The 25,945-nt window shown below is 55.1% G+C and overlaps 1 protein-coding gene across 1 annotated transcript in view; it reads right to left on the minus strand.

Moving 5' to 3' along the window:
* Positions 1-5,755, minus strand: part of BDKRB2 (bradykinin receptor B2) — a 28,951-nt gene extending 23,196 nt beyond the window's left edge. Inside the window, exon 1 of the mRNA XM_039222083.1 lies at positions 5,681-5,755. The gene's annotated coding sequence lies outside the window, so the exon portion shown is untranslated. The remainder of the gene's footprint in view (positions 1-5,680) is intronic.
* Between the last annotated feature and the right edge of the window lie 20,190 nt (positions 5,756-25,945).

The following is a 25,945-nucleotide window of genomic DNA, read 5'->3' on the forward strand; positions in this document are numbered from 1 at the left end:
CTATAACACTTTCCTCTTTCTTGGATTATTTGATGGGATTAATTTCTCATGTGACTGGAATGCACAGACAAGCAGCAAAAATAAAAAAAATTTTTTTTTGAAAACTCCAGAATCTGAGTATGGTAAGCAGTTTTGGGGTCTCCGGAAGGACCCCGGTGCCCAGCACACAGCCCATACATAGTAGATGCTCAGTGAATGCACTTCCCACAACAATCACAGAATGGACCAGAGGGCCCCCTGCCCCGCCACCCTGCAGTCCCTCCTGTTGCCTTGCTGCCTCTCCCCTGCACTGGCTCCGGGGGATGTGAACTGTCCCCTCCCTTCATTTGCAGGACAGGCCCAGGCTGTGAAAAACAAGCACCTTGGAGGATTTGGGTTCCTTATTTGCATTTAATATTGAAATTTCTGCAAAGGGATATGCATGCTCACAATAGGAATTTCAAAGAGTACAAGTGTGTGGAGCGACCAGGAAGCCTGCCTCCTGGGTCTGTCCTGGCCCCCCACCCCCTCCCAGGGGAGGAGCAGCTGGGATTCAGTCTCCACGGCGGCTTCAGAACCAGGAGGAGGAGGGGAATCAGGGAGGGAAGGAGCGGGGAGGGGCGGGGCATCGGGGACCGGAGAGTCTATTCCCTCCATGTGCCCCAGGCCGTGTGCCTCGGCTTCCCGGAGCCTTGGCTGCCACAGACGATGTGTGCAGACCCCCGTGTCCGCGGGCTGCTGTCCCAGCCGAGCGCACCCGTACAGGCGCGCACACCTGTTTGCACCTGGCCCGGCTGGGCATCTCCCCCACGTGTTCGCGCATCCTAGCCATTCATCGCTGGACACCGCTGGGCAGAAGAGAGCCCAGGGGCCCCTTCTGCGGCCCTCACATTGCTAACTGGCAAAGTGGGTGGGGGCGTCCAGAAAGGGGGTGGCTTATCCAAGGTACAGCGGAGAGGCAACACCCCTCGCTCCCCCTGGGGCTTCCTGGGGGGCAGGGCCCGTGCTGCGGAGGTACAATCGAAGGGGCTCCAGAAGGACCCCAGAGAGCCTCCCCTCCTGTCACCCTGCAGGTGCATCCCAGGGCACAGTAGGGACCCGGCGCTGGGCTCCATCCTTTCCCGCGAGGGGATCCAGTTGGGTGGGGAAGGGAGGCACAATGTGACGAGTCCTAAAGGCTGAGGCCCAAATCGACCTCCAAGGTGCCGGGCTGGCAGCTGTCTGGACTCTCCCAGTTCTCAGGGCAGGATTACTGCTCGTTCTTGAGACAGAGGGGCCGGTGATGGGGCCCCACGTGCCACGGTTTCGGGGCCCACGTCTTCTGGCTGCGGGGACTAAGAGAAAGGGCCTGGGGAGGGTGGCAAGGACAGGGCCTGACTTCTCCTCGAGTTCGCTCCCCTCGGAAAGCCCTTTGCGAAGGCAGTTTGTCTCCCAAGTGTGGACACAGGCCCACCAGCTGTTAGGAGTTGGAGGCCTGGGGTGGGGGTGGGGGGCTGCAGGTGGCAGGAGGAGGGGCCCAACTGCACGGGACTCGGGCGCACAGCAGAGTTTGGAGGTGGCTCGTCTCTCCCCGTCAGGCAGCGCCCACCCTGCCCCGCAGTGGCTCAGGGGACCCGAGGAAAGAGGAGGAGCCGCGGGGTCACAGGTACAAATCAGCACCATAACCACCACTGAAGTGACAGACACCCTACAGTGTACGACATCCTGTGGGATGTCAGGTCCGGGTACCGCTGATTTTCAAACGTGGACCCGTGAGGCCCAGAGAAGCCACGGGACTTGCCTGAGGTCGCTCTGCTGTCCCGTGAGTTTGGACCCGGGTCTGGAAGCCAGCTCTCTGAGCCCCACCTGACGCGGCTCCTCGGGCCCCAGAGGTCAGGGGGCCCACAGGGGTGGAGGTAGCGGGGACGGGGGTAGAAACCTAATGTTTGAGCCCTGAAGGGAAGTACGATGGGGCTCCTGCTGTCACTACCAAGGATGAGGCGTTAGGGAACATGAGCACATGTGTGCTGGGGTGCTCTTCTCCCCGGGACTCCCTGAGATGCCCCCGCAGGGCAAAGACCACACCTCTGATTGTCCCAGACCCTGCTCTTGTCCCCCGTAGGCCGTCCCTCTGCTAGGTGGGCACCTGCAGTGAGCCCGATGCCTGCTTGCACCACACAACACCCTCTGAGTTACACCTCAGACATAGAAAGCATTATCCCCATGTCACACCTTCGGACATAGAAACCATTATGCCCATGTCACACCTGAGAAAACGGGCTCAGCGAGCGCCCCTAACCAGTCAGATTTGAACCCAGGGCTGGCGTGTATTCCACCCTGCTTTGTGCTATGATGATTTTGCTGGGGCTCCTAATGTCCTAGCCCCCAGAACCCCAGATCCCCCTGTGCTGACAGAGTCAAAGAAGTGGCTGAGTGTTTGGGTTTGCAGTAGAAAGTGTGTCTTGGTTAAGGGGCTGTGGGGGTTTGGCTCAGAGAGGACCTATAAGGACTGGAAGGGAACAGTCCAGCTCCAAGAAATAGGAAGTGGCTCATCGCTCAGTCAGACAGGAGGTTAGCTCCAGTCTAAGGAAGGGCTTCCTAACAGTAGAACTCTCCTGAGACGGAGCGGGCTACCTGGTAAAGTAGGGAGCTCTCCATCCCTGGAAGTATGTGCACTAAGAAAGATACTCACAGGCCAGGGGATTCCTAGACTGGGTGGGCGTTGGAAGTGATGCACTCGAGGAGTCAAATCTTAGTAAGTTCTGACCATTTGACTCATGGTCTTGAGGTAGTCTAAGTGCCTTCTGAATCCTCAAAGCAACACATGTATCTGCCTTGTGTGCTTTTAAAAAAAAAATAGGCCATATTTTGGGGGGCAGTTTTAGGTTCACAGGAAAATTGAGCAGAAAGCACAGAGACTTCCCATATATTCCCTGACCCTCCACAGCCTCCCCCGTGATCAATATCCCCCACCAGAGTGGTGCATTTATTACAATGAATACCTATACTGACACATCATTATCACCCAAGGTCCACAAGGTTCCCTTGGCATTGTACATTCTATGGGTTTGGACAAATGGATAATGACATGTAACCACCATTACAGCACTGTAAGATTTGTTTCACTGCCTCTCCCTAAGCCCTGACAACTACTGATCTTTTTACAACCCTAGCTTTGCCTTTTCCATAATGTCATATAATTGACATCAGACAGTATGTAGCCTTTTCAGATGGGTGTCTTTCACTTAGTAATTCCATCCATCCATCCATCCATCCATCCATCCATCCATCCATCCATCCATCCATCCATCCATCCATCCATCCATCCATCCATCCATCCATCCATCCATCCATCCATCCATCCATCCATCCATCCATCCATCCATCCATCCATCCATCCATCCATCCATCCATCCATCCATCCATCCATCCATCCATCCATCCATCCATCCATCCATCCATCCATCCATCCATCCATCCATCCATCCATCCATCCATCCATCCATCCATCCATCCATCCATCCATCCATCCATCCATCCATCCATCCATCCATCCATCCATCCATCCATCCATCCATCCATCCATCCATCCATCCATCCATCCATCCATCCATCCATCCATCCATCCATCCATCCATCCATCCATCCATCCATCCATCCATCCATCCATCCATCCATCCATCCATCCATCCATCCATCCATCCATCCATCCATCCATCCATCCATCCATCCATCCATCCATCCATCCATCCATCCATCCATCCATCCATCCATCCATCCATCCATCCATCCATCCATCCATCCATCCATCCATCCATCCATCCATCCATCCATCCATCCATCCATCCATCCATCCATCCATCCATCCATCCATCCATCCATCCATCCATCCATCCATCCATCCATCCATCCATCCATCCATCCACCCATCCACCTATCCATCCATCCATCCATCCATCCATCCATCCATCCAACCATCCAACCACCCATCCACCCATCCACCCATCCACCTATCCATCCATCCACCCATCCATCCATCCATCCATCCATCCATCCATCCATCCATCCAGTCATCCAGCAAAAACTGAGCAGAACCTGTGTTACACTGAACATGGTTTTCTGTGCAGGGGAAGCAGCAGTGAACACACAGAGAAGATTCGTCTTTCTGAAAACCAATCCTTGGCATTACCCTCTGACCCTCTCTGAACTTTCAAGCCAGACACAGTCACTATTTCAGCAGAGACCATGTGGCACAGCTATTTCCCCTGCTTGGTCCCTGCTTGGCCAGTATCTTCCTGAATTTGGTTTAAGCCCAAGTCCTTAGTACCCCCCCATACCTAGACTCAGTCATATGAACTTTCCCCTGTGTGTAAGTGATGAGCCTGAATCCCAAAGAGGCCGGGACATTTCCCCCCAACGGCGAGCGAGAGGCTTGGCTGAGGTTATGTCCCTGAGCTGAGACTGTTTCTTCACTCCTACCCTGAGGGACTTGGAGCACAGGATTGCGGAGCTTTTGTGAATTTTGGGGCAGAGCTGAGACACCACCCTAGGTGGGGATGGCGCAGGAGCATTCTTGTTTTCGATCCTTTCCGGAACACTTCTCCTGGCTGTTCCCCGCACCTGCCTGCCTTCTCTACCCGACACAAGGGGAAAGCAGCAAACTCCTTCCTCAAGCCGGTGGGGCTGCCATCACCCCACGGCTGCCAGGGCCTAGAAGGACACAGATGGTTTTCCTCCAGAGGAGAGGCATCGGGCAGTGCCCTCTGGGGTGGCCCACCCCGCCCCCAGCCCAAGCCCTTCTCTCCTTCAGAGAAGGAATAAGAGGTGGGGTTGGCCCAGGGCCCCCCGTGGCCGCACATCTGGACCACAGCTCCCACTTCCTGTGGGCTGGCGGGAGCCAGAGGCAGTCCGTGACTCAGGGAAGCACATTCTAACCTGCTCATGAGAGCAACGCCCACCGCCCACCCCAACCCGGGCTCAGCAAACCACCTGCCCCTGGGAGCTCTGACTGAGCACCGACCACATACATGGGGCTGCGCAGGCAGGCCCGAGCCCATTTCTACCTTTGTAACCACCCTGCCAAGTCATCTGTATGTCAGGAAACGAGGGGAAAAACTGTTGGCTCAAAAATGTTCCCTGGGGGACGAGATCAGAGCCGGGGCTCCAATCCGTGCAAAGCCCATGCTCTGAGCCCAGTTCTATCCAGGACAGACAGGACCAGCCCAGGAGGGACTTTAGACAGCAGTTTACAAACCCCCTCCCCTCTGCGGCCTGATTTATTTAACCCTTGCCACCCGGGGAGCCAGCAAGTAGAGTTCTTTGCAGACAGAGGAGCTGAGTCTCAGAGAGGTTAAGAAACGTGTCCAGGGTCACACAGGGCCAACGATCGGCACAGCTGTGAGTTAAAAGCCGAGTTCCAGAGTCTGAACCCCACACCCATCCCTGCTGTACAGCGCTCATTCCTTACTGCTCACGTCCAAGGCGGCTACTCAGGATCTGCAGAAATCAGATCACTAAATTGTTCACACACACACACACACATGCCTGTCTCCATTCAGGGAGAAGACAAACCCTGAACAAACAAGATCGCTCCTCCTGCTGGGAGCCCTACTTGTTACTTGCCAGGACTAAGAAAGGAAGGGAACCCCCCCTCCCTCCCCTCCCCCCCAGGATCTAAGGTGACTCTAGCCCCAGCCTGGGAATCAGCTCCTGTGACACTCACCTGCAGACTCTCTCTTTGTGCCAGACCTGCTGTCCTCCGGGCAACGGCGAGGCGACTGGACCAGCCCCTGTCCAGGACTCACCTTGTCCAGAGAGCAAGCCACGCGGGCCCCTCAGTGGCTCCCTCCGTGCGGCCGGGCAGCCCGATGTCCCCACCCCTCCTGGGAGCTGCCAGAGCAGAGCCGGAGTGGCGGAGGGAACAGCTCATCTTTCAAGGGCTGGATGGTGATGTCATCTCCCTCCTGGGCACTTCCTCCCTCCACCTCCAGCCCAGCCCCACGCTCCTACCCCAGCGACAGGGCCAGGCTGGCTACAGTTTCTAGAACCCAGGCACGCCGAGGCCAGGCCGAGGTGGCTACAGCTACCCTGTAAGGCTTGAGAGCTCAGCGAGCCACATGGAAGATTTCCACGTTTGCCCAAGAAGTGTTCTATTGTGCAGACCGGCTGCTCTTTAGAGCCACGGGGTGGCAAATATGTCCAGGGCTCAAAATCAGCTGGTCCTGGATCCCGGTCCCCGGTTCCTGTACTCACTTCCTTGGCTAAGAGCCTCGGGGAAAGTAGCTTAACCTCTCTGAACTGTGAGGCGGAGCCGAGATCCTGACAAGTGTCACAAGGGGTGTGGTGAGGATTCACAGCAGTCCTGACACGTCTCTAACTTTTGCTGCGTGTCAGGCACTGTTTCTAAGCACAGTGATGGATTAACTCAGCGAATCCTCACAGAATCCCAGGCAGCCTGACGCTAGAGTCTGTATCCGGAGCCACCCTGCTGTCCCTTTCCTCCGTCACATCAAGGATGGACTGAGAAAAGCGGATGCGTCGCAGGTGACCCCTAAATACTAAATAATATTCTTCCTTCTGGCATTGAGATAGGGAGCCGGTGCGCTCCGTAAGTGACTAAGTGTGTCTACTACATTTATCTCATATCGTTCTTTTCCTCAGGTGATTGTTTCTATGACTGAGTCCAGTGTAAACCGTGGTCGTGCCGCCCAAGAGATGACTGTGGCAGAAATGTGGAAACAACTTCAGAGAAAGAAGACTTCCCCTGGCTTGTTTTGTGGCCACGTGTAAGGTTTGCGCCCCCCTGATCTGAGGGTGTTTGGCAATGATTTCTTCCCTCTTCAACACTGATTGGCTTCCTTGGCTTTTGTCTGGAGACTTCCTGACAATCTATAGCACTTGGAAAGTGAAGGGGCTTTCACATATATTTTTTTTTACAGCCTTAAAACCTTTCCTTCAAAAGAGACCAGATGAAGTGGGCATGGTGGAGGCAGGGGTGCGGGGGGAGAGAGAGAGGAAGGTCAGAACCCCACCTGCAAACAGCGATCAGGTTCCACTCAGCAATCATAGGGATAGGGAAACTGAGTCACAGCATGGTTTATTGGGATCCAGGCCTGGCTTGGCTGGAAAGTCCCTCCCCAGCCTGGGTGCCTCGGTTGACTTCTAAGGGTACCGGCCCTTCCTACCACACAGGGGAGTCCTTAACCTGAGGGTTCTCTCTTCCCAGGTGGAGACAGGACTCTGCAAAGAAGCTCCCCCAGGGGTCCACAAGCCTAATCTACAATGGTGTGCAGAATTGCACGTGTGCTGTTTCCAGTTGAGAGGATCTATTGCCTTTGTCAAGTTACTGAAGACCTAAGCACCCAGCAGAACAGAGGCCTTGTGAAGTCCCCAGCTGGTACATTCTCGGGCTCCATGTCTAGGAGACGAAGGTCCTCAGGTATCTGAATCCAGTGTTCATGCTTTGGTAGATGCTATTGAGTGTGCTCCAGAAGGCATCCGTCCATCTACACACTTTTCCAGATGCTGCTGTAATACAGTTTTTGATCCAGTTGGAAGGCTGGTCAGTTTATCTTAGCAGCTAAGGGCACAATCTGACCCTTTCCTTGTCAGGCTCTCTCACTCTAGGCCACTATGTACCTAATCACCCTGGAGCCAGGTGCCACATAACTGTGGACAGCCCTGATACCCTGGAACTCAAAAAACTATTCAAATTAGCCAGTCCACAGGGAGCCTGGGAATTCTAGCTAACCCCACCCTTCTTGCCTTAGGTAAGTTGCTCCCTACAGCTCCAGTGTGTTGCTACCCTGGACCTGGGTACAACCCCTTGTGTGGCTCTGCCTGGAAGCCTTCACATATTTGGAACTAAAGTAACAAAAAGTTCGATCTTTCGTATCTCCAATTATCATTGTGTTGTGTCTTGTCATCAAAAAAGTCTTTAAATCTTACCATTTACCCACTTTTCCATTCACCTACAAGTGTATCAACCCATTCATCCAAATATCCTTCCATCCATCCATCCATCCATCCATCCATCCACCCACCCATCCACCCATCCATCCATCCATCCATCCATCCATCCATCCATCCATACATACATACATATATATACATACATCTCTCCATCCAACCATCCATCCATCCATCCATCCATCCATCATTCATCCACCAACCCACCTACCGATTCATACACTAACCCATCCACCCATCCATCCATCCATCCATCCATCCATCCATCCATCATACATCCACCAACCCACCTACCGATTCATACACTAACCCATCCACCTATCCATCCAACAATCCATCCATCCATCCATCCATCCATACATACATACATATATATACATACATCTCTCCATCCAACCATCCATCCATCCATCCATCCATCCATCCACCAACCCACTCACCCATTCATACACTAACCCAACCACCCATCCACTTATCCACCTATCCATCCATCCATCCACCCATTTATCTACTCACCCACCCACTTAACCAGCTACCCATGAACTCGTGTATCAGGCACCCACATAGCTAGGCTGTGCATTGTTAGAAGTGAGTAAATCTGCCTGTCTGTCACTGAGGCCAGTCGCCTGCTTAGGGGCAGAACCTGGGTGAGGCACCAGATCTTTTCAAAAGGAGCTCCGTATGGATTCAGTAACCACCTGCTTTAATTTTTAGCTGTATTGGTATGTTTTTTGTACTTCATTTTCGCTATGAGGAAATTTGACCAAACCCCTCCAGCACAATCATTGCACCCACCGACTTCTTATACTCCTCACCATTGAATCTGCTTGGCTGGGGCCTTCAGAGAGGGTGCGGCCCTGCCAATAGCACGGCTGCATTCTGAGAGAACCAGAGGGGGATCAAGTTATTTCTACACAACCCTCATGGCTTCCCTGTTAAGCCAGGGCCCCTTTGTGAGGCACGGTGAGAACTTGCCCAGGCCGCCTTTCCAGCCTCAGGTCCAGCTCCTAAGCGTTAGCCCCACAGAGCCACCTAAGGTTCCTGAATGCAGCAGATCACGCTTAACTCTGGACCTTTGCACATGCTGTAATCTCTGCCTGGAGCTCCCTTCCTTCGCTCTCGCTTGGAAAGCCTTGTCCTTCCCTAGGGGGCCACTCGGCAGCCCTTCCTGTTTTGCCTGGTTGGGGGGCGGGGCCTGCTTGCATTCAGCAGCCTGACCGAGCCTGACCACAGCCTTGGGGTTTCTTCTGTGCAGCTGGATGTGAACTCCATGAGCAGGGACTCCTGTTTTACATATTGCCTGTCTGTTTATCATCCAGTACATAATAAGTACCCTATGCATACGTGTTAATGGAATGAAGACACACCCTGTCGATGGGGCTGATGGGAAAAAGTCCCAAAATTCAACCTTTCTGGGGTGAAGAAAAGACCACACAAAATAGAACAGCACCAAAGCCAGCTATAGACATGTATGTGCATATATTTATAAATGGCTGCCCCTCTACTCCAGTGTTCTAGAACATCTGTGTGTGAGCCTAGTGTTGTTATCCTCACAACTCCTTCCCCCCGCTCCAACCCAGGAGGGCCCCTGGGGGTGGGCTGTGCTTTTTATACAGAAAGCCACAGTTCAGACCAGAAAGCCAACCCGCCCCCCAACCCTCACCGTTCTCTGTGATCAGGAGACCCTGGGCGAAGGGCTGATCTGTCAAACACACGCCCAGACAGACCAGTCCTGGAAAACTCGTAGGCAGAATCAAAAGGTAAGCTCTGACTTTGATGCATAGTAAAACACATGCAAAGCTTGTCATTTTAACTGGTTGGCACTACCAGCCGCACCTATGAACCCTACAGAGTTCACCCGAGCGCTCGTGCTCTTCCGTCCTGGCTCTGGTCCCCGCCCCCAGAGCCTCCTGCCCTGCCCTGCTGGTGTTCCAACCCTGGGGCTGCCTCATTCCCCATGATAACACTCTTGGCTATTTAATGTCGTTCCAGGCAAAGAAACATGAAAAATCTAACTTATTAGCATGCATTGGCCATGTATCTTTTGTTGCTCAATGTCAGTTTTAAGTGTAAATATCAGGGCGTTTTACTCATAGGTGAAATCATCAAAATGACATAATTCATGTTTCATGGCTAGGATGTGCAGATGCATCTTATTTGTATCAGGCACTGGGAAACCCTGCAGAAGACAAACTCGTCTGTTTTTGTTTAACTTTGGGATATGGGGATTTTCCCCATAGTTTCTGTCCAACTGGGCTTTCCCAAACCACCGCGCCCCCAACCCCGATGCAGGGGGTGAGTGAGATCCTTGCTATTCCTGGTATGCGGACCTCAGAAGGTGGGCTGTGAAGAGGCATTCCAGGCTGTAATGGAGGCAACATGAGAAGGCCAGACCCTCCTCCATCCCTCTGTCCATCTCCTTGCTGCTCTGGGAGGTGGGCGGTGGGGTCCTTGGACCTGGCAGACTGTCAAGCACCCCGGGTTTGGTGGGAAGGAGCCTTCTGTCTGCCCATCAGCTTGGCCACACTTCCTAACTCTGTCCTTGGCCCTGGGGCTGTCGCCATCAGGTCTTGAGAGGTGGTTACTCACTTCCTGCTGCTGGGGCTGGGAAATCCTCAGGGTGAGGAGGGGAGGCTGCTTCCTGGCATCCCTCAGGCCCTTTTCTCCTGGGACTGATGGGCTGAGCCAGGATCCCCAGGGAGCTGTCTCTGCACAGGGTCCTCTATCTCCCATGGGACCTGGGACCCCCTCTCACAGCCTCCATCTGGGCACCTGGCTGTCTGGTTAACCCCCTGAGCCCCCCCCAGGTTGGCCTAGCAGCCAGGCCTCTCCACACTCCCTCCTCCTCTTCATCTTCATCAGGAACCTGAAGCCTGGAGGGGGAGTCCAGTGAACGTTGGAGTTCGGCTTTCATGGCATCTCCCTGCCGAATCTTCTCCTCCAAGGGCCTGAGGGGGCAGGAGACAAGGCTGGGGTGACTGGCAGGGAGGAGAGTTAGAATGACATCGCATTGCCCTCCTCACCTTTATTTGCCCTCCCAAATCCCAAATTTCATCCCTTGGTCCCCAGAGGTGGCGCTGCGGGCCCTGTGCTCGGGAGATTCCATAGGGAGAGCTCCACGTCCTGGATGCGCCCTCCTGTCCCACTGTCTTCCAGGGGCCCCATCACAGCCCAGGTCTCCAGCCCCCGGGGACCCCAGCTGAGGCTCCTGCTGTGCTCTGCTAGCTGCCCCTCCCAGTCCCCTGGACAGCCGTCCCATCTCTCTCCAGCCCCCAGCGATGCAGTGCACCTGCTCCAGAAACGCCCGTTCCCTCTGAGCTTGGGGGTCTGCAGCCCCTCACTTTCTGTCTGAGCTCTCCAATGCCCCAGGGCCATCTTCCCTCAGGGTCTCCCAGACCCGGTCACTTGTCGCTGGGGTGGCTCACACACACAATTCTAGATTCTCACTCCTCTGTGCATCCTGGTGGAGCAGCCAACAGAGGGAGGAGTCCACAACAGGAGGGAAGTCCTGACTTCCAGCCCTGCACCGTCATGGGGGTGCCAGCTTGGGCGGAGTTCTGGGCTCCTCATGGTAAACAGGGGTATCAAGTCACACAGGGCTGCTGGCTGCTAAGTGGGGATTTGGGCAGCCCTGGTTCTCACCAGATTAATCCTCTCTTCCTGGTGGCGTGGACCGCAAGCCCTCTTCCTTGCCTGCCTTTACCAAAAACGTAATATAAATCATTCGCTTTAAAGTTCATCACCTTTGAGCCCATTCACAATGTGCAGCATTGCGTTCCCTTCAAAGGAAACCCTGTCCCCACTGGCCCAACTCCCCAGCCCTTGACTTTGTCTTCAGGGATTTACATGATCTGGGTATTTCTTATGAATAGAATCACACAATCTGTGACCTTTTGGGGCTGGTTCCTTTCACTCAGCGTAATGTTTTTGAGGTTCACCCGTGTGGTCTGTACTTCGATCCTGTTTAAAGCTGAGTAATATTCCATCATGTACGGAGAGACCATGTTTGCGTACCCGTCCACAAGCTGATGGATATTTGGAGTTTCTACCTTTTGGCTGTTGTGAATAGTGCAGGTGTGGCATCCACGTAAGAGTATCTGAGCTCCTGTTTTCAGTTCTTTGGGGCAAATACCAGGAGTGGAATTGCTGGGTCCTGCGGAAGCTCTGCATTTACCTTTCTGAAGAGCAGCTGGGTTTTCACAGCACCCAAATCCTCCCCGCTTTCTCCCCACTTAGGTCCAAGCCCTTGGCCACCGGTGCTGTTGGGGAGGGAGGGGCGTTTGGACCCGGGGCCTTCTGAGTATCCGTTGGCCTGCCCTTCAGCCCCAGCACCAGCATCCTTTTTTACCCCCAGTGTCAATTAGAATATTTCCAGTTCACTAAGATGCGCTCCCATGTGCTCCTCATTGGAGTCTTGGAATGAATCAAGAAGTCAAGTATTTGGCCCAAAGTTGCCCAGCTCAAGAGAGGCTGAGTTGGCGCATGAATCCAGGCCTCCCGACCTTGGCCTACGGGATGCAGGACTCCAGCCCAGAGCCTCCACCTCCCGGTGGGTCGCCCCACAAGCCAGGCTGTCCCCGGGAGCTATTTGCCCTCCGCCCGCAAATGCTCGGCCTCCCTGGGGGACAGAAGCTCTCTAAGTACACTGCATTCTGGGCCACATTCCTCTGCCCAGGGTGGCCGGATCCACAGCTGGGGCCTCCAGCCAGGTGCCCTTCACCCTTGACTGATTCCCCTCTGGTTTACTTTCAGATCTGTTTTCTGAAGGCAGCCCCTGGCAGCTCCCGGCCCCCCCAGGGCGCCCTGAGGTCAGTCACAGCCACCCTCTGGCAAAGCACAATGGCTCCTAAGTGCTGAGGACCTTGCTCTAGCCAGGCCCCCCAGGCAGGTAGGTTACAGATGCCGCTTCCAACCCACAAGGTCAGCCTCCAGGTGGGAGTCAATGAGGAAAATGGCGCTCCCAGAGGTCAACAACCTGAACTCGGGTACATGACCCAGCTACTGTCCCCAAGGTCATTGCAGTGGCCCCAGCTGGTTTCCCATTCCCCGCCCCCCACCTTTCTCGTCACAGTTGCTGGAGGGATCTTTCTGGTAATTAAAAAACTTAAAAAAAAATGTGCACACAGTACAGTTCACTCTTTGCGGTGTCCGGGTCTGTGGCTTTTGACAAGCGTGGACTCGTGTACCCGGCGCCCCAGAGCCACGCAGAGCAGCGCCATCTCCTGTATGAAGGCCCCTTTGTGCTCATGCTTCCCCCCTTTCTGGCAACGAGCCATCTGTGTGCTGTCCGGAGAGATTTTTAAGAATCTTCGCATCTAAAATAAAACCCAGCCTCAGGCCCGGTGGCCCACCAGCTCTTTCCCACCCAGGCCACTGGCGTGGCAGGTCCCTCCCCTGGGAACGTTCTTACCCCTGGTCCCCCGGCCAGTCCCTCTTCCTCAAGTCACAGCCTCAGTGGCTCCTCCCCAGGGAGCCTTCTCTGCCATCCTGGCCAAGAAGGTGCCCTCGGCCCCTGTCTGTTATTCTGTATCACCTGGGGCTGTTCTGTGACAGACACCTGCTGTGTGCAGTGACATGTGTCTGTTCCCTGGTGGATCCCCTGCGGGTCCCCTGTGTCTGCCATGAACTCGTAGTCCATGAGGGCAAGAACCACATCTACCCTGTCTACCAGTCCACAGGCAGGCACGTACTAGGTGCTCGTCAACCGCTCATGGAACAGCTAAAGGAAGGTCATGGATGGCCATGAACCCAATTGCTTTCATGTTCCCAACTTGACCTTGTCTACAATGCCGTGTGGCCTCCCCAGATTTTATCACACATCCGTCCATCTGTCCATCCATCATCTGTCCATCAAACACCCACCAAGGCCAGACGTGTTCTCTTGTGCCAGCCCAGGGCTCACAGCACCGGGGAAGCCTGCTCCCTGCTTTCTCATGGCCAAGCCGGACAGCCCCCTGCACTTCGAGGCAGGAGAGGACCCTCCCTTCCATCTCCCTGCATGGTCCCCTTGCCACAGCTCTGTGAGGTGAGTGACACCGGAATTATCAACAGGAGGGAGAGTGATCTGTCCAGGGACAACGGGAGAGAAGGGTGGTTCTGGGCAGACTGGTTGGTACAGAGTCGCAGGCACTGTGAGAAAGTGCGCTTGGGGAGGTAGGGGGAGGGGCGGGGGGCAGCCCTTACACTGGGGCCCCTGGTGGGCACAGTGGGGGCCTGGAGCCTGGGAGGGTCTGTGAGGGAGCCTGGGGCAGGAAGGGGCACCCCAGTGCTGGAAGCCTCCGCTCACCCTGTGCCCAGTGGGGGAAACCGGGGTCCTTTCGGCTGGGCTTTTCCCTCCCCACCCCCCACCGGAGAGCGGCGGGTCCCTGTGTTTCTTGGTAAGTCACAAGAGCATCCCAGAGGCGTGGGGGAGGAGTGCTCTGGGGCCAACATAGGAACCAGTCCCTACGCTGACGTCGGGGTGACAGCACGCATGTCCTGTGGTCCCTGCTCCGTAAGCAGACGCCACCTTCCTAAATAGCACCCTGTCACGAACCTAGAGGGTGTTAAGCTGGGGACAGGATCCAGAGTTCCCTGTTGCCAGAAATAGGCGAGGGGGCCCCCCGCACGGGGCAGAGACCATGTGGGTGGTGGCTGGCCACGCTTCCGGGCTCCGAGCCGTGTTCCCTACCCAGACCGGAGTGATTCAGAAAGTAAGGAGGTGACCTTTTCCTTCCCCCAGAGTCACTTTCTTGATTCCAGGGTTTATCTGAGGATAGAGAAGACCTCAGCAATCGGATGGGAGCTGGAGTGGATTATGTGACATTGCCGAGAAGGACACATGGTGCCCGGCACAAGGGGACTCACACTCACGTGGCTGAATAAACAAATACATTGTCTCGCTGTCCCCTGGGCACACAGAGCACTTAGAGACAAACAATAGAAACCAAGGCAAGCGTGTACTGAAGGTGGTGGTGAAACGCCAGGTCTCCGGGGACGGGGAGGGGCCGCACAGCCGGCCACGGAGCTGCTTCTGCACGGAGGCCCCGGGCGCCCCACTGGGTGCCGGGCTCCCCGCTGCCACTGCCGACGTGCTCAGGCTGGCAGTGGACGCCACACTGTTCCCGGTGCATCGGGGGCTGGTGCAGCTGCCACCACCTCGTTTCTCCCTCAAAGGCCCGATGGGGAATCCTGGGCACGCGCCTGCACCCCAGCTGCAAGAGGGACTGGGAACACATATGCCAGCCTCCGAGACTCGGGGAGTGGGGAGCCCCCAAGCTCAGCAGAGTGTGTTCAGACAGGCAGGGGAGCCCACTCAGAATAAACGTGCTGGGCACCCCTCACCACGGACGTCCCACACCCAGGCGAACCCGTATGTGCATCCGGCACCACACCCCAGGCTGCATGGACCCGCACCTTGGCGCATCACCATGTGTGTGTCTGTGCTCCCGCTCCATCTCCCCCAGCCGCCCACCAGGATGGAACACAACCCGCTGCATCTGTTTTCATGTCATCGTGCCCATGTGGCTGTGCCGGGTGCCACATGTCACACCATGATTAGGGTTATTGCTTTCCTGTGACAAACGACCACAGCAGAAGGGTGTTCACTCACAGGTCGGGGGGGGGCGGGGGGCAGGGACACAGGTCTGAGATGAGAGTGTCCACGAAACTGTGTGCCTCCTGCTAGCTTCTAGTGGCGGCCAGCAGCCCGTGGCGTTTCTCAGTCACCTCTCCGCTCCCCCCCACCCCCAACGCCACCCCGTCTCTGCCCGTCATGTGCCTTCTCTGAGCGTCTTCTCTCCCCCGCCCTCCCTGCTATGAGGACACTCGCTATAGCACTGAGGGTGTACACAGATAATCCCCAGTGGCCTCGTCATCTTAATCATATCCACAAAGACCCTTTTCCCAAATAAGGTCACCTTTATCGTCTCTTTGACAAGGCCCTCCCCTTACTTGGCTTCTGCTTTCCTTTCTAGAACTTCCATTTGTCAGATCTTTTTTTTTTTTTTAAGTTTATTTATTTATTTTAAGAGAGAGAGAGCAGGAGAGAGGCAGAGAGAGAGAGGGAGAGAGAGAATCCCAAGCAGGCTCCACACTGTCAGCCCCAGAGCCTGATGTGGGGCTCCTTCTCACAAACTGTGAGATCAGGACCTGAGCTGAAACCAAGGATCGATGCTTAACCCACTGAGCCCCCCAGGCTCCCTGATTTCTCAGATCTGAGCCACCTGTACTGAATCTCTAACTCTTAGGAATTTTTTTATTCCTATTATTATTATTGTTGTTGTTGTTGTTGTTTTGGGGGGAACTCCCCTTGATGTTATTTTTGAACCTTTCCTTAGAACATGACATTAGTTAACAGTTTTTTCAAACAGTTTTATTGAGTATAATGGACATATAGTAAACTGTGCTTACTTAAAGAGTGTAGTTCGATGAGATGCCTGGATGGCTCAGTCAGTCAAATGTCTGACTTCGGCTCAGATCATGATCTCATGGTTCGTGGGCTCGAGCCCCCACCCCGTTGGGCTCTGTGCTGACTGCTCAGAGCCTGGAGTCTGCTTTGGATTCTGTGTCTCCCTCTCTCTCTGCCCCTTCCCCTGTTCTCTCTCTCTCAAAAATGAATGAACATTAAAAAAATTAAAATAAATAAAATAAAGTGTGCAGTTCTGTAAGTTTTTAGCTGTGTACATTTTGAAGCCATCACCACCATCAAAACAGCAAACACAGGGGCGCCTGTGTGGCTCAGTCGGTTAAGCGCCCAACCTTGGCTCAGGTCGTGATCTCATGGTTCGTGGGTTCGAGCCCTGCATCGGGCTCTGTGCTGACAGCTCAGAGCCTGGAGCCTGTCTAGATTCTGTATCTCCCTCTCTCTCTGCCCCTCCACTGCTCATGCTCTCTTTCTCAGAAATAAAGTTTTAAAAAAACATTAAAAAATAGCAAACACATACGTCCCACCTTGGAGTCCCTAAGGGGTCCCTCTCAGACCACTTTCTGTCATCTGGATTAGGTGCTACTACTTAGAGATTTATAGAAATGGAATCATACAGCATGCCCTCTTTTTTTTTTGGTCTGGCTTCTTTCATTCAACATGATTATTTCAAGATTCACCCATGTCGTTGTATGTAGCAGTCATTCATCACTTTTTACCGTTGCATTGAGGGACATGCCACAATTTGCTTGTGCACGTATCTGCTGATGGACATCTGGGCTGTTTCTGGTTTGGGGGCTATTACGAATATACTGCCATGAACAGTCACGTAGAGGCCTTTCAAGACATACGTTTCCTTTTTGCTTGCTTGGGTAGATTCCTGGGAGCAGAATGGCTGGGTCATGTTGGTGAGTTTAGGCCTCCCTTTTTTGCAAATCACTAAACTGTTTTTCCAAGCTACGTAAATCATTTGGCATTCCCACCAGCAATGTCTGGTGATCCCAACTCTTAATGCTCAGATCCTGGAGAGGGTATTAGCTCTGGGCCACTGTCACAAGGTCCTGCAGCCTGGCCGGTGGGAAGCCAACAGGAGACCCCTTTCATCTCCCAGTTCTGGGCACCCAACTCCGAGTTTCCGTTCTCAGGTACTGGGGTTAGGACTTCAAATCTCTCTTGGGAGACACCACTGTGCCTCCCTGTCCTAGGTTGCATCTGTGTGAGAGAAGACCCCTCCCGCCTTGGCATCTGGAGGCGAGCAGATCCTCCGGGCTTCTTGGCGTATCTTTGCTCCCCGTCATACAGTTGTTTAAGGGCCGGCAACTCCCGTGTCGTGGGCGGATGGATGGACGCATGCTTTCGTGAGTGCATCTTCACCCCATCAACCAGGATCAGGCCACGTTCACAACTTTGCTTTGTTTTTACATCCTGATAGATAAAATGGAACTCACTGACCAGTAGGTACACAGCTTGGAATTTTTGGGGGGTGCAGAAATAAGATAAAAACAGGGAAGGGGGACAAACCATAAGAGACTCTTAAACACAGAGCCCAAACTGAGGGTGGCTAGAAGGGAGGTGGGTGGAGGATGGGCTAGATGACGGGCATCAAGGAGGAAGCTTGCTGGGATGAGCACTGGGCACTGTGTGTTAGTGGTGAAGCGCTAAATCCTATTCCTGAAATCATTATTGCCCGATATGTTGATTAGGTTGGATTTAAAATGTAAAAATAAATAAATACAAATAAACATTTTGCTGTGCAGAATAGAATCTGGCTTTCCATGCTCCACGGTGAAAAGAAAAGAAGAGCTCCGTGTGGGCGACTAGCCTCCGTAGGTCACAAAGGAAAGGTCTCAAGGGAATCAGGCTCTCTCAGAAAAGAGGGGAAGGCTGGGCGCCATGACACCTTGGGCAGGATCTCTGCGAGGACAGCCTGGAATAAGGACTTGTTTGAAAGGAAGACCTCATGGGGCACAGTGTTCTCTGGGCTCTTTCGGAAGCTTGGCTAGTAGTTTGAGTTCTTTGGGGTTCAGGGAATTGGGCAGCACATTCCTGTTTGCCCTCTGTGCCCCTCTGTGGGCCCTGGAAGGGAGACAGACACCCTCATGTCTTCCTACCAGGAGCAGGGGCCCCAAGGAACAGGTGGGGTTGATGGGGGAGCCACACGCCAGAGCTGTGGCCTGAGCTCTGATGGTCCCCCTGAATGTCTCCCGTGGCCAGCTCTTCTGTCCTTGGGGCTCAAATGTCCCCTCTCCTAGAGACCTGTCTGGCCACCCAATCTATAGTAGCCCCCAACACACACATGCACACACACCCCAGTACACACTACACACACACCAACACACACTACACACAGAGATATCCACCCATGCAAACACACTCACTCACACTACACACCCCCAATACCTACTACACACATCACACACCCCCATGCAAGCTACACACACATTGCACCAACACACTTACACTGATGCCCACCACCCATCACCCATGTCATACATGCACCCCCCCCCACCCTGCCAATACAACACTCTGTCCCTTACCTTCCTTTATTTTCCCTGTGACTCTCTCACTCTCTGCCATTCTATTGAATGCCCACTGGTTTACCAGTTGACCAAGTCTCTTGCTTCTAGAATGGGAGCTCCAAGACATCAGGGCCATTACCCTCCTTGCTCTGGCCAGTGGGTCCTGAGCCCTTACAACACACAGGCAGTTGACACTCAGTGAACAGTTCCTTGGGGGGAGGGGGGTTGCCTCCTCCCATGAGGTGGGGTCTCTGGGCAGCCCTGCCCCCCATTGCACCTCAGCCGGTGCCCTGGCCTTGCTTGCAAAAGACAAACTGGTCTGCTCCCAGCTCAGAAGAAAAGTCTTAAGTTGCAAAGGGAGAACCCAAGGGGTTCGGCGGCAGCTCCCCAGGTGTGTGTGGGTTTCCCAACTCCGCTCTCAGACCCACAGGTGCTAAGGTCAGGGGTCTGCACCTGGTCTCAGAGGCACCGAGCCCGAGGCTGCGAACCTTGGGGGGGACAAGAGGGGAGTGGCCACCTGACGCCCAGCAGGGGTCGACTGGACTTGGAGTGGGCTCCTGCCCTGGGGCCCGTCTTGGCCACCTCCCCCGTCCCTAGGACTCAGGTGCTGGCCGGCATCCTGGGTGGCAGACAGGCGGAGGGGATGTGGGGCGCCTGCCACGTTCTGGCTCCGCTGCGAACCACAGGCCAGTCCCTGGTCTGCCCTGTCTTGCTTCCTCCCCTGTCAGGTGCAGATAGAAACAGCCCCAAGCTGATGGGCTGGCGGACCTGACAAGGGATGTGTGCCTACTGCCTTGCAAGCTCCTGTCGCTTACCATTTCCCTGAGCCTGGGGTTAAACGCCCCAAAGCCATAGCGGCTGGCAGCTTTGGAACTGCCTTTCTGCATCTGTCGTGGGCCAAAGGCAGCACACTTAGTCAGCGCGGTGATGGCCAAGAGAGGAGGCAGCCCCACGCCCGTGCAGAGGCCCGGTCAGTCCCTGTGTCCCTTCCCCGCCCCTTTCCCGGGGTCACTCTGGGGCCTCCCCCTTTTCCTCAATGTGAGCTCATTTCATTACATTCTCATTTTCTGGAAAGGGCAATGTCAGGACAGCTCAAGGCTGTCATTCTCTGCAGCCCGAGGCAGAAGGAACTCATGCACAGCTCTGGGACTTTGGCCATCTGCTCTAGAAGGTTCCACCTGGACCACCTGAGGGTGCAGACCCGAGGCACCCCCTGTAAAAACCCTTGACCCAGCCAGGAAGTTTGCACCTTCCCACCAATAACAGGAAATGAATATAAGCTATTATTCAGCACCTCCTAGTCGACAGAATTAGGCTTAATTTTATAATTGGTACTTTATTTAATATTCAGAACACGCCTGGGGGGCACCTCGGGGATGCAGTCAGTTAAAGTGTCCGGCTCTTAATCTGGACTCAGGTCACCATCTGGCAGTCCGCGAGCTTAAGACCCGCATCGGGCTGTGTGCTGATAGCCTGAAGCCTGCTTGGGATGCTTTCTCCTTCTCTCTCTGCCCCTCCCCTGCTTGTGCTCTCTCCAAATAAATAAACTTAAAAAATATATAAAAACCCACACTTGTGTAGTAGGTGTGATCATTCCGTTTTGCATGTGGGGGAACTGAGGCTCAGAGAGAAGCAGTAACTTGCTCAAGGTCACAGAGCTAAGAGACAGAGGCCTGGTCAGCCCTGGGACGCCAGGTCCAGTATCGAAGCACCCGTGAGGGCTCTTGATGCCCTGCTGGCCCTTAGCCTAGGACAGATGGTTCTGGAAGAAACTCCTCCCAGAGTGGACACAGAGACAAAGGCTTCTGTGCAGGACACTTATTTGGGACGTGACCACAGGCACCAGGAGAGGCACCCAGTGGGAGGGAGACCAGGAAGGAGGGAAGACTGCGCAGAGCCATGTTCTCAAATTGACCTCTGCTATTGGCTGCCGGGTGCCCGTCTCCCGGAGGACCTTCTCAGGTCTCTGAAAAGTCTGCTGCAGGAACCAAGGGAACAGGTGTCTCCCCCAAGGGCGGAGGGTTTCCCAGTGAAGTGTCAGCCCCTCCACCGTCTTGGGTGAGGACTGCGTGGCAGAAGCCTCAGGGCAGGGAGAGAGGGCTGGAGCAGGGCTGGGGCTGGGAGAGCCCGTAGCAGTGCATGCCCAGGACGCTGCCCCCATGCTCTCCTGTGACCGCGTCACCGTCCGTCCCCATCACTGTGGCTCAGCCGCCCTCTGTGCCCCCAGAGAGAAGCAGAGCCCCCTGTCCCCAGCTGTCTCCGTCTGTGTCTCCTCCCCCTTCTGCGTGCTCCCGGCTCTCGGTGCCTCGCGGCCCCTGCGTGTCCCTTCTCTCCACGTGCCTTCAGGTTTTGCTTCTGTCGACAGCCAACGGCTGGCTTTCCTGAAACCCAAGTCCACATTCTCAAGCCTGCATCCCACCTGAGCAGGCGGTCCCTCCCCCCCACCCCCTCCCCAGCCAATGTGTGGACGAACCTGTGAGTCAGATGCCCTCCTCTGGCTCAAGAAACCCCGTCCGGGCCCCTCACTCCCCCGATCTGATGTTTGGAAGCCATCTGCTGGGACCCCTCTTCTACCCTTTTCTGATCAGAGAAGGGAAAGAGAGAGGGCCTTTGCCCGTGGTCCGTTGTGGCGCTTGAGGTGTGACTCAGACCTCCGGGCGCTCCAGCAACTGGGCCATCGTCCCCACGGGTGACTGTGTAGACAGAACACTGCCCCCCTCAGAGGTGTGTTCCGTTACGGGGCGCGGGGGAGTGGCCTGCGGGTGGAACTTAGGCTGCTAACCAGCTGACTTTAGAAGAAAAGAGATTCTGCTGGATTCTCCGGGCCCCGTGCAAGCCCACAGGTCCTTGCGGGAGGAAGGAGGAGGAGGAAGAGTCAGTGTCTGGCCTTGAAGCCATCGCTGGCCTTGAAGATGAAGGGCTACACACCAGGGATGCGGGCAGCCTCTGGAAGCCGGGAAAGGCAGAGGAAGTAGTGTGGGGATTCGGGGCGGGGGGAGGAGGGTAAGGAGATACCCTCTGCCGCCTCCTTCCGAGCCGTGCAGGTGAGCCATGCCCCCCCCTCCACCAATAGCTTGGGAAGGCTCGCTGCTGGCTCGTCCCCACAGGCCAAGCGCAGAAGCCACCGCCGCAGCCGCCCGGCTGGCCCGTGCCACCCCGCCCAGCACGCTGGCCGAGCACAGAGCCCTGTGGCCCGCAGCTCGGCTGCAGAACGAGGGGCTGGCCGTCATCTGCCACCGGCCACCGTCTCCGCAGCCGGATGAGAGGGATGCCATGTCGGGGCTGGCATCTCGCTGGCAGCAGGGCCCCGGAGGGGGAGCCTGAAGCCTGTCTTCACGTGGCCGGTCACCTTCCGCACACCCACCCCTGCTCGGAGCTCTTACCTACTTCCCCTGTGTAGCCGGGATCGTATCATCGCGCTGTGAAGATCAAACAGACTGTGCTGTGGAAGCGTTTGGTCAAGTTCAAAGGCCACACAGGTGGCAGGACCACCTTTTGGAAAGAGGCCGTGGCCTGTCACAGTCTCGGGGCCCAGCTTTTCCATCCGAAAGAAGGAGGCCGGTGGGGGATGACTGAGCCTTGCTGACAGCTTCTTTCTGATGCCACAGGGGGTCCCCACGAGGCAGGGCAGCTGGGGAACATCAGTGCTGGGGGCAGTGGCGGGTGCCGGACGGTTTCCGGCTGGTCAGGAGGGAGCTTGGGACACTAGGGAGCAGATGGGAGCCCAAAGCTCTGACATGAAATGTCATCTCTATCACTAGCTCCTCCCTTTTCAAATGTTTTATTTATTTTTTAGAGAGACAGACTGACAGAGTGCGAGCTGGAGAGGAGCAGAGAGAGAGAGGGAGACTAAGAATTGGAAGCAAGACGGTGGAGGAGCTGACACTTCCCTGGGAAACCCTCCGCCCTTGGGGGAGCTGTCAGCACAGAGCCGGACGCGGGGCTCGAACTCACGAACCGTGAGACCACGACTTGAGCCAAAGTCAGAGGCTTAACTGACTGCGCCCCCCAGGCGCCGCTCTACCACTAGCCCCTTTACTCTTATTCTCTCCTTCCCTCTCCCTCTCTCTCTCACTCTCCCTGTCTCTCTCCTTCTCTCTCTCTCTCTCTCCCTCTCTCTCTCTCCCTCTTACCATCCTCCTATTTGCTGAGGAGGAACTTGGGACACCAGGGAGAGGGTGGGAGCCCAGGGCTCTGACATGAAACGGGACCCGTACCACTAGTCCCTTTATTTCTGATTCCCTCTCTCTCTGTCTCTCTCCCCCCCATCCCCCTCCTCCCTTTCTTGCTCTCTCTCCGTGTCTCCCTCTCTCTCTCCTTCTCTCTTTCTTTGAATCTCCGTTTCACATTGAGTTCACGTTTGTTTTCTTCTGCCCATGCTTCTCACGGTCTCCTCCTGTGTCCCTTTCTTTCTCTTCTCATCCTGCCCCTTGCTGTTCTGACTTAGAAGTTACCCCCCACCCCGCATCCCTGCAGCAGGACCGACTCTTGCCCTTCTTAACCATCCTCAGGCGAATTTAGTCTCAGAGAACTGTCTTTACACTCCTTCCCTCCTTCCCCCCTCCCCAGATCCTGTCAGCCCAGCGCATCGTTCTCAGCTCAGGACTCATGCACCCCTCCCAGAGGTGTCTTCTGGGGGACATCACTTTCCCCCGAACCCCAGGTCCCACGGCACTTGGCAAGTGAGTGGGGTGCAGGCCTGGAGAGCAGGGAGCTTCCTGCAGCGTGCCCTCGGGGCTGCTCCCTTCTGGGGACCGAGATGACAGACTTTCCAGCTGGCCGCGTGTTGGATCGAGGGAAAACTGGCCTGAGCAGCACATCGGCTCCCTCCCTGAGAGCGCCTGAAAACACAGAAGTGTGCGCTTCGCACACTCAGGTCACAGTCCCGAAGAGAGCCACATGGGGTGGCTGTCGTCCACGCAGTCACTCAGGGACCTGGGTTCCTAGCATCAGGCACTCTGTTACCTGCTGGGTCCTATTTGTCGTCTGCATGGTTGGAACTGGGTCACTGCCGTGTCTGGGGTCCATCTTCAGGGAAGAGGAAAGAGAATGTGGTGAATGGGCTTCCGTGGCTTACCTCCTAGCGCGCGCCCCCTCTCCCCATCCAGTGCCGTACATCTGGTCCATGACAGCCTGGGGAACAAAGGCTAGCCAGGCTTTTGTGCCCAGCCACACGCATCCACATCCATTACTAAGAAGTAAGAAGAATTGGTCCAGGGGGACAGCTGGCCATTGGGTGACACAAGACAGCGGCAAAACCATGCCTCTGTCTGCTTCCCCCATCTCTGCTGGGCTGGGGCACTCAGGGTCCGGCCATAAGCTGGTTCAGTCGCTGGCTTCTTTGCACGAAGGGCTCACAGGCTTCTTGGGAAGTCACTCACCCTAAGGGAAGGCTCCATTCTCACAGGGTTCAAGGTGAAAATAGCCAGGATGGGGCGTGGAGCAAGCCTGAGCGCAGTCTGTCACTCAGATACAGTTCTGGGTCCACCCCGCAGGCGCACTAAGCCAGACAGGAGGTGCAAGGTAAAGGGAGTCACAACCGAAAGGCCCCTCCTGGAACGCGGGAGGAGGAGGCAGCTTTGGAGCAAGCCTCGTCGGTCCTGCCCGGCACTCAGGCCCGCGTCTCCCGAGGACAGTCCCCTGATTCCCCGTGGGAGGCCCCCAGATCCCCACTGCAAGCAGTGTCACGGGGACTTTAAATCAAGTGGTGGGTGTGTGGCTGAATTGGGCAGCTGAGAGGCCCTGCTCCAGGCACTTGACCTTTGAGAGGATGGACGTGAGGGTGGAGTGTGGTCAGGGCGCCTCGGTGTGGAAGAGCTCGGAGGGCTTCTGACCTGTTGGGCAATGTTCTCTTTCTTAACCTGGCTGGTGGGTCCATGAGAGGCTGGTTTATACCATGTATTTATATATATTTAATTTTATTTCTTTTTGAAAGAGAGAGGCAGAGAGTGAGCGGGAGAGGGGCAGAGAGAGAGGGAGACACAGAATCCAGGCTCCAGGCTTTGAGCTGTCAGCACAGAGCCCGATGCGGGGCTCGATCTCACGAACTGTGAGATCATGACCTGAGCTGAAGTCAGACGCTCAACCGACTGAGCCACCCAGGAGCTCCTATATTATATTTTTGACACCATTACTGGTATGTTATGAATGTAATCTTTTTTTCCCCCAGTTTCACTGGGAAATAATTGACCTACATCACTGTAGAGATTTAAGGTGTCCAATATGGTAGCTTGATTTACACATATGGTGAATGAATGTAATCTTTTCTGTGCGGGATATAGTTCGGTAACGAAAATCAGGCAGTGGGGGTGGGCTTGTTTGCCCTGCTGACGGTACTCTGAAGGGACCCATTGCCAGTCCCTGGGGCTGGGTGTCTGCCCGGGCGGCTCCATGTCCTTCCCAAGACATGGCTGTCCGGCTTCTGTCATTCTGAGCTTTCCTAATTTTTCTGCCTCATCCTCAGCCTCCCTCTCCTCCTTGCACACGCCGGAATTGTTTTCTATGGCTTATAATAAAAAACCCTCCTGAAACAAAGGAAACGTGATATGAGCGTGTGTGAGTGTGAGCATGTGTGTGTGCATGTGAGAGCCAGCATGCAAGTGTATGTGTGTAAGAGTTTAAGTGTGTATGTGTGAGTATGGGGGGGCTACATAGGCAAGTGGGGGGGACGTGGGAGAATGTCAGGTGAGTGTGTGTGTGTGTGATTGTGGGGGGTATGTAGGCAGAGGGGTGTGTGTGTGTGTGTGTGTGAGAGAGAGAGAGAGAGAGAGCATGGGGGAGTATGTAGGTAGGTGAGTGTGAGTGTGTGTGTTCGAGAGTATGTAGGCAGGTGAATGGGTGCGGGTGTGTGTGAGTGTGTAAGACCCACTGAAGGGAGCTGACTCATTTTCTGCCATTACAGGTGGGGAAAGAAGGAGGAAACCCCCGCTTTCTATTTGTGGTCCCAGGATTACCTTGAGGCTGGCATGCATGGCTGGGGTGGCATGGTCTGGTGGCTTCGGAGTCACTCGGGGTGGAAGGGTGAGGGGCGGACTCTGCTCCAGGGTGAAGGAAGCCTTGGCAATGAGGAGGAACATTCAACATTTGGGCCAAGAAG

This window comes from Hyaena hyaena, unplaced genomic scaffold (genome assembly GCF_003009895.1).
Source record: "Hyaena hyaena isolate Hyena2069 unplaced genomic scaffold, ASM300989v1 scaffold_1053, whole genome shotgun sequence".
NCBI classification, from domain to species: Eukaryota; Metazoa; Chordata; class Mammalia; order Carnivora; family Hyaenidae; genus Hyaena; species Hyaena hyaena.